Raw genomic sequence first — 7,865 nt, forward strand, 5'->3', positions numbered from 1 at the left:
CGACTCGCACCCCTGGCTTGGTGCGTGGAGGAGGAACGGGCCTTACCAGGCTGACGACTCGCACCCCTGGCTTGGTGCGTGGAGGAGGAACGGGCCTTACCAGGCTGACGTCTCGCACCCCTGGCTTAGTGCGAGTGGCAGGAACAGGCCGGGCCGGGCTGGCGACGCGCACCGTATACTTGGTGCGAGTGGCAGGAACAGGCCGGGCCGGGCTGGCGACGCGCACCGTAGACTTGGTGCGAGTGGCAGGAACAGGCCGGGCCGGGCTGGCGACGCGCACCGTATACTTGGTGCGAGTGGCAGGAACAGGCCGGGCCGGGCTGGCGACGCGCACCGTAGACTTGGTGCGAGTGGCAGGAACAGGCCGGGCCGGGCTGGCGACGCGCACCGTAGACTTGGTGCGAGTGGCAGGAACAGGCCGGGCCGGGCTGGCGACGCGCACCGTAGACTTGGTGCGAGTGGCAGGAACAGGCCGGGCCGGGCTGGCGACGCGCACCGTATACTTGGTGCGAGTGGCAGGAACAGGCCGGGCCGGGCTGGCGACGCGCACCGTAGACTTGGTGCGAGTGGCAGGAACAGGCCGGGCCGGGCTGGCGACGCGCACCGTATACTTGGTGCGAGTGGCAGGAACAGGCCGGGCCGGGCTGGCGACGCGCACCGTAGACTTGGTGCGAGTGGCAGGAACAGGCCGGGCCGGGCTGGCGACGCGCACCGTAGACTTGGTGCGTGGAGCAGCAACGGGCCTTACCAGGCTGACGACGCACACCGTAGGCTTGGTGCGTAGAGCAGGGACAGGCCGGGCTGGGCTGGCGACGCACACCGTAGGCTTGGTGCATGGAGCAGGGACAGGCCGGACCGGGCTGACGACGCACCCCGTAGGCTTGGTGCGTGGAGCAGGGACAGGCCGGACCGGGCTGGCGACGCATACCGTAGGCTTGGTGCGAGGAGCAGGGACAGGCCGGACCGGGCTGGCGACGCGCACCGTACACTTGGTGCGAGGGGCCGGAACGTACTGGGGACACACACCACTGGCTCTACCTCGGGATCTGGAACAGGCCGGACCGGACTGGTAACACACCCCAGTACCTCTCGCCGTGCCTCTACACCTTCCTTCCCTGCTTTGACCAGTGGCCCCCGTAACCTGGTGGCCTTCTGAATCCGCCCCTTTTCTGCCTCCGTCAGCCCCGTCGTCCATGCCGTGTGCCCCCCCCTAAAAATGTTCTGGGGTTGCCTCTCGCCTGTCCGACGTTGACACTGCTGACGCCGCTGCTCCTCTTTCGCCAGGGCCTTTCCCGGCGCTTCCTCCCATGTCCAGTCCAAGTTCTGCCCCGGGACACGCTGCTTGGTCCTTACTTGGTGGGTTCTTCTGTCACGATCGTCGTAGGGAATAGACCAAGGCGCAGCGTGATAACTTTATTATCTTTAGTGATAATAGACCACAATAAACAAAACAAGAAACGACTCGTGAAGTCCACGGTAACAATGACCAACACGGAACAAGAACCCACAAACACAAAGGGAAAACAGACAGTTTAAATATGGCTCCCAATCAGAGACAACCAACGACAGCTGACACTCGTTGCCTCTGATTGGGAGTCACTCTAGCCAACATAGAAATAAACACAACTAGAACTACCAACATAGAAATCTAACACATAGAATGAACACACCCTGGCTCAACATATAGAGTCCCAGAGCCAGGGTGTGACAATTTTTCAATTCATCATCAATCCAAAGGGATTTAACGGTTTTTACAGTCATTGTCTTAATGGGTGCATGCTTATTAGTAACCGTGATAAGCTATTTAAAAAATGGTTGCTCCTCATTACATACCACAGACCAACAAATATTCTTTATGTCAACATCATAGAATTCCCTACAATCTCCCGCGTGGCGTAGTGGTCTAAGGCGCTGCATGGCAGTGCTAGCTGTGCCACTAAAGATCCTGGTTCGAGTCCAGGCTCTGTCGCAGCTGGCCGCAACCGGGAGACCCATGGGCGGCGCACAATTGGTCCAAGGTAGGGGAGGGTTTGGCCTTCAGGGATGTGGGTTCTTTTCCCACGGGGGGCCAGTATGAAAAAAATAAAAATATATATTTTTAAAAAAAGAATATGCATTCACTAACTGTAAGTCGCTCTGGATAAGAGCGTCTGCTAAATGACGTAAATGTAAAACTTATTGTATGCCCTCTTATACACTATATTAGGCCCAGTCTTTGGAACTTTGGTTTTCCTAGATATGGCTACTATATTGTGATCACTACATCCGATGGATTTGGATACTGCTTTAAAGCAAATTTCTGCAGCATGAACCTGTAGCCATATTACTTCAACAGTATTTAACATGAGATCCTCTCTAAGCTTTACAGGAGTGTGGTTCTGAATATAAATGGCCACACCTCCACTTTTGGCATATCTGTCTTTTCTGTAGATCTTATAACCATGTATTGCTACCACTTTATCATCAAATGTATTATCTAAGTGAGTTTCAGAGATTGTCAGAATATGAATGTCATCTGTTACTAGCAAATTATTGATTTCATGAACCTTAAGCTACATATGTTAATATTTTTTGCACTTTTCTGGGATGCTTGATTATTTTTATTGCGTTACTGGGAATCTTAGCATGCGCAGGTTATTTATGTTAGTGCAGGGTGTGCTGCACACAGTGGATTTCCTACTATGGCACACCGCCTCAGTGCTAACAGGATCACTCTGGGTCATAGGCATATGATTACTGCATACAATAGCTGTGGGATCAGCAGACTACATGGCCATTAAGGCCAGATTGTTCTTCAAGATGTTCATAGATGACCAGCAGGGTCAAATAATAATCACAGTGGTTGTAGAGGGTGCAACAGGTCAGTACCTCAGGAGTAAATGTCAGTTGTCAGCCGAGCATTCAGAGGTTGAGACAGCAGGTGCGGTAGAGAGAGACAAAAACAGCAGGTCCGGGACAAGGTAGCATGTCCTGTGAACAGGTCAGGGTTCCATAGCTGCAGGCAGAACAGTTGAAACTGGAGCAGCAGCACGACCAGGTGGACTGGGGACAGTCAGGAGTCATCAGGCCAGGTAGTCCTGAGTCATGGTCCTATGGCTTAGGTCCTCCAGGAAGGGAAGGAGAGAGGGAGATAATTAGAGGGAGAATACTTAAATTCACACAAGACACCAGATAAGACAGGATAATTACACCAGATATAACAGACTGACCCTAGCCCCTCGGCACATAGACTATTGCAGCATAGATACTGGAGGCTGAGACGGGGTGTCGGGGGACACTGTGGCCCCGTCCGACGATATCCACGGACAGGGCCAACCAGGCAGGATATAACCCCACCCACTTTCCCAAAGCACAGCCCCCACACCACTATAGGGATATCAACAGACCACCAACTTACTACCCTGAGACAAGGCTGAGTATAGCCCACGAAGATCTCCTCCACCGCACGAACCCGAGGGGGCGCAAAACCGGACAGAAAGATCACGTCAGTGACTCAACCCACTCAAGTGATGCACCCCTCCTAGGGACGGCATGGAAGAGCACTAGTAAGCCAGTGACTCAGCCCCCGTAATAGGGTCAGAGGCAGAGAATCCCAGTGGAGAGATGGGAGCCGGCCAGGCAGAGACATCAAGGTCGAGTCGTTCACCTTCGCAGCCCTAGGCCGGACTACACTCTTATTATTATTATATTATTTATTATTATTACACTCAATCATAGGACCTACTGAAGAGATGAGTCTTCGGTAAATACATAGAGGTTGAGACCGAGTCTCTCACATGGATAGGCAGACCATTCCATAAAAATGGAGCTCTATAGGAGAAAGCCTCCAGTTGTTTGCTTAGATATACTAGGGACAATAAGGAGGCCTGCATCTTGTGACCGTAGCCTACGTGTAGGTATGTACGGCAGGACCAAATCAGAGCGATAGGTAGGAGCAAGTCCATGTGATGCTTTGTAGGTTAGCAGTAAAACCTTGAAATCGGCCCAGCCCTATCCTTAACAGGAGGCAAGCACTGGAGTAATATGATACATTTTTGGGGTTCTAGTCAAGATTCTAGCAGCCGTGTTTAGCACTGACTGAAGTTTATTTATTGCTTTATCCGGGTAGCCGGAGAGTAGAGCAATGAAGTAGTCTAATCTAGAAGTGATAAATGCATGGATTAGCTTTTGGCATTACTCAGGGTCCAGAGTAATGCAGAGGTCCTTCACAGTTTTATTTGAGAAGACTGTACAACCATCAAGATTAATTGTCAGATCCAACAGCAGATCTCTTTGTTTCTTGGGACCTAGAACTAGCATTTCTGTTTTGTCCGAGTTTAAAAGTAAAAACCATCCATTGATGTGAATAAGAGAATTGAGCAAAAGACTGAGAAAGATCGGCAAGTGCTGGGATCAAATTAGTGGACATAATTTTTTTTTAAAAATACAGCAGACTACCCTTTTTGCCTTCTGATACAGTAAATGTGAGATATATTAACATTTGATTCACTGCACATATCACAAATGTGTCAGGGTTGAGTGTAGAGGTGGTGTAGAATCAGGCGCAGGACACACAGAGGTTTCGAACAGCGTCTTTAGTAAAGTCCAAAAAACGAGCCAAACACGGCAACAGGCTACAGGCGAACTTTACGCACAACAGTAAAGTATGCTAAGGCGCACAAAGTGTGGTACTCTCTCTCAAAACACAAAATAGAGAGAGAACAGAAATAACGAACTAGCACACAACGTGACGAGGAACAATTACACACAACACCTGACCAAACACAAGAGAACTAAATAGGACGCCTAATAAACACTAATGAGGAACAGGTGTAGCAAAACAGACAAAACCAATCAAACATAGAAACATCGAACGGTGGCAACTAGTACTCCGGAGACGACGACCGCCGAAGCCTGCCCGAACAAGGAGAAGGAGCAGCCTCGGCCGAAACCGTGACAGTACCCCCCCCCCTTGACGCGCGGCTCCAGCCGTGCGCCGACCCCGGCCTCGGGGACGACCAGGAAGACGCGGAGCAGGGCGCGTGGGATGACCACGATGGAACTCGGTCAGAAGAGACGGGTCTAGGATGTCCCTCCTCGGCACCCAGCACCGCTCCTCCGGGCCGTACCCCTCCCACTCCACGAGATATTGGAGACCCCCCATCCGGCGTCTCGAATCTAGGATGGACCGAACAGTGTACGCCGGAGCCCCCTCAATGTCCAACGGGGGCGGAGGAGTCTCTTCTATCTCATAGTCCTGGAGTGGACCAGCTACCACCGGCCTGAGGAGAGACACATGGAACGAGGGGTTAATATTCTTGTAATCAATGGGCAGTTGTAACATGTAACACCTCGTTCAATCTCCTCAGGACTTTAAAAGGCCCCACAAACCGCCGACCCAGCTTCCGGCAGGGCAGGCGGAGGGGCAGGTTTCTGGTCGAGAGCCAGACTCGATCTCCAGGTGCGTACACTGGCCCCTCACTGCGGTGGAGATCGGCGCTCGTCTTCTGTCGACGGATGGCCCGCTGCAGATGGACGTGTGCAGCGTTCCACGTCTCCTCAGAGCGCCGCACCCACTCATCCACCGCAGGGGCCTCGATCTGGCTCTCATGCCAAGGTGCCAGAACCGGCTGGTACCCTAACACACACTGGAAAGGGGTTAGTTTAGTGGAGGAGTGGCGGAGAGAGTTCTGTGCCATCTCGGCCCATGGAACATATCTCGCCCACTCCTCCGGCCGGCCCTGGCAATACGACCTCAGAAACCTACCCACATCCTGGTTGACACGTTCGACCTGCCCATTACTCTCCGGGTGGTAACCTGAGGTAAGGCTCACCGAAACCCCCAACCGTTCCATAAACGCTCTCCAAACTCTGGAGGTAAACTGGGGGCCTCGATCAGACACTATATCCTCGGGTACCCCGTAATGCCGGAAGACGTGGGTAAATAGAGCCTCAGCGGTCTGTAGGGCAGTAGGAAGACCCGGCATGGGAAGGAGACGACAGGCCTTCGAGAACCGATCCACAACGACCAGGATGGTGGTATTCCCCTGGGAGGGGGGAAGGTCTGTAACAAAATCCACGAGAGGTGAGACCAGGGTCGTTGTGGAACGGGCAGGGGTTGTAACTTACCCCTGGGCAAGTGTCTGGGCGCCTTACACTGGGCACACACCGAGCAGGAGGAGACATAAATCCTCACATCCCTGGCTAACGTTGGCCACCAGTACTTTGTGCTAAGGCAGTGCACTGTCCGGCCAATACCTGGATGCCCAGAGGAGGGTGACGTGTGAGCCCAATAAATGAGTCGATCCCGGACATCGAGCGGGACGTACGTCCGACCCACCGGACACTGTGGAGGGCTAGGGTCGGTGCGTAACGCCCGCTCGATCTCCGTATCGACCTCCCATACCACCGGTGCAACCAGACAAGACTTAGGTAGTATGGGAGTGGGCTCAACGGACCTCTCCTCCGTGTCATACCGCCGAGACAAGGCATCTGCCTTCCCGTTCTGGGACCCAGGGATGTAAGTGATCTTAAACACGAACCGGGCTAGAAACATAGTCCACCGAGCCTGGCGAGGATTTAGTCTCCTAGCTGCCCGAATGCATTCCAGGTTACGGTGGTCAGTCAAAATGAGAAAAGGGTGTTGAGCCCCCTCAAGCCAATGCCTCCACACCTTTAGGGCTTGTACCACGGCTAACAGCTCCCTGTCCCCTACGTCATAATTACGCTCCGCCGGACTGAGCTTCTTCGAATAAAAAGCACAGGGGCGGAGTTTAGGTGGTGTGCCGGACCGTTGTGAGAGAACGGCCCCGATACCGGCTTCAGACGCGTCCACCTCCACTTGGAATGGTAAAGCGGGATCCGGGTGCGCCAGCACCGGAGCCGAGGTAAACAGGTCCTTCAGTCTCCCAAAAGCCCTGTCCGCCTCAGCTGACCACCGCAAGCGCACCGGACCCCCCTTCAGAAGGGACGTTATGGGAGCTGCCACCTGTCCAAAACCCCGGATAAACCTCCGGTAGTAATTGGCAAAACCCAAGAACTGCTGCACCTCTTTAACCGTGGTTGGGGTTTGCCAATTACGCACGGCTGACACACGGTCAACCTCCATCTTCACCCCTGACGCAGACAACTGATAACCCAAAAAGGAGACCGACTCCTGGAAGAACAGACACTTCTCTGCCTTGACATACAGGTCATGCTCCAACAACCTCCTCAACACTCGGCGCACCAGGGCTACATGCTCGGCTCGGGTAGAACTGTACACCAGAATATCGTCTATGTACACGACTACTCCCTGCCCCTGCATGTCCCGGAAAATCTAATCTACAAAGGATTGGAAGACTGATGGAGCATTCATTAACCCGTATGGCATGACGAGATACTCGTAATGACCGGAGGTAGTACTAAATGCTGTCTTCCATTCATCGCCCTCTCTAATGCGCACCAAGTTATATGCGCTCCTGAGGTCCAATTTTGTGAAGAACCGTGCCCCGTGTAATGACTCCGTCATAGTCGCAATCAGAGGGAGTGGATAACTATATTTTACAGTAATCTGATTGAGACCGCGGTAATCAATACACGGGCGCAAACCTCCATCCTTCTTCTTCACAAAAAAGAAGCTCGAGGACGCGGGGCAAAGTGGAGGGCCGTATATATCCCTGTCTCAGAGACTCGGCAATGTATGTCTCCATCGCCCTCTTCTCCTCTTGTGACAAAGGATACACATGGCTCCGCGGGAGCGCCGCTCCTGCCTGGAGGTCTATCGCACAATCCCCCTGTCTATGAGGCGGCAACCGCGCCGCTCTCGTCTTGCTAAACACGAGTGCCAAATCCTCATACTCGGGGGGAATGTGCAGTGCGGGCATTTGGTTCGGACTCTCCACCGA

The sequence above is a fragment of the Coregonus clupeaformis genome, chromosome 28 (genome assembly GCF_020615455.1).
Source record: "Coregonus clupeaformis isolate EN_2021a chromosome 28, ASM2061545v1, whole genome shotgun sequence".
In the NCBI taxonomy this organism is placed as follows: Eukaryota; Metazoa; Chordata; class Actinopteri; order Salmoniformes; family Salmonidae; genus Coregonus; species Coregonus clupeaformis.